Raw genomic sequence first — 1,432 nt, forward strand, 5'->3', positions numbered from 1 at the left:
ATCATAAGTAGTAAATAAAATTGTAAACACACCAACTCGGTAAGCAGAAATAAGAAAAGGAGTAACACTTCTTGACTAACGGCATCAGCCTAACTCCATGAATAGATCTCTCACAGCAACAAGATGGGGCAGAAAAGGCTAGTTGCCTATGTTTTCATCCATTCTCCTTCTCCTTAGAAACAAAATACTGGGCGGCCTGTGGCTCACTTGGGAGAGTGTGGTGCTGATAACACCAAGGCCATGGGTTCGGATCCCTATATAGGGATGGCTGGTTGCTCACGTGGGAGAGGATGGTGCTGACAACACCAAGTCAAGGGTTAAGATCCCCTTACTGTTCATCTTAAAAAAAAAAAAAAGAAAGAAACAAAATACTAAGGGCCACAGTTCCCAGCCTCTTTTGTAGCTAGTTTTGGTAAACTGAAGCATTGTATGAGGACTTTATAGAAGTGTCCTTCAGAGCGCCCTCTTTTTTTTCCTGCTGCCTGGGATGCAGATGTGATGAGGCAGATTTAGGTTGCAATTGTGGACCATGAGGTGACACACCAAAGATGACCAGAGCAGTGCCATAGAAGAGTCTAGCTTCCAATGACCTTTGAGCTGCCATTCATGCTCTGGAATGCCAAACTCTAGACTTCTTCTATGGGAAAAGGAAACAAACTTTCATCTTGTTTAAGCCAAAAATGGGAATGGAAATTGCCAATTTAGTTACTGTATTAGTCAGGGTTCTCCACAGAGACATAATCGATAGGATATGTCATAAATGTATGAGAGGGAATTTGTTAGGGGGATTAGCTCATGCAATTGTGTAGAAAAGTCGCCAAATAAGCCATCTGCAAACTGGATGCTGGTAGCGTGGCTCAGTCCAAGTCCAAAGCCTCAAAACCAGAGAAGCTGATGGTGTCCTTCATGCAAGTCCTGGAACCCAAAAGCTGAAGAGCCTCAAGCTTTGATGTCCCCGGACAGGAGAGAAGAGTATATCCCAGCTCCAGAGGTTAGAGATTCATATTTTTTCTCTGTCTTTTGTTCTCCCAGCGGATGGGGTGGTTCCCGCCCATATTGAGAGTGGGTCTTTTCCACCCAGTCCACTCAGGCTTTTATACTAATCTCTTCTGGAAACCCCCTCATGGGCACACCTAAAAAGATAGCTTTCCCGGGTTTCTCGGTATTTCTTAATCTAATCAAGTTGACCCTTACAATTAACCTTCACAGTGATTTCTGCTGTTTTAAAGTGTCCCTTCTGCATGTTATTCTATTTCTGTTCAATTCATATCATTTTGTAATATTGCAGCTGTTTGTATTTCTTGGAGCCCGTGCTGCATATTTGAAACTAGCAAGCAGCAAACACAATTTCTATGCTATCGGCTATTTGGTTATTGATCCTATCTAACAAGTTCACAATTAGCCATTTATAGGTGATTCTTTTTTTTTTTTC

Source organism: Galeopterus variegatus, unplaced genomic scaffold (assembly GCF_000696425.1).
Source record: "Galeopterus variegatus unplaced genomic scaffold, G_variegatus-3.0.2 Scaffold6181, whole genome shotgun sequence".
NCBI lineage: Eukaryota > Metazoa > Chordata > Mammalia > Dermoptera > Cynocephalidae > Galeopterus > Galeopterus variegatus.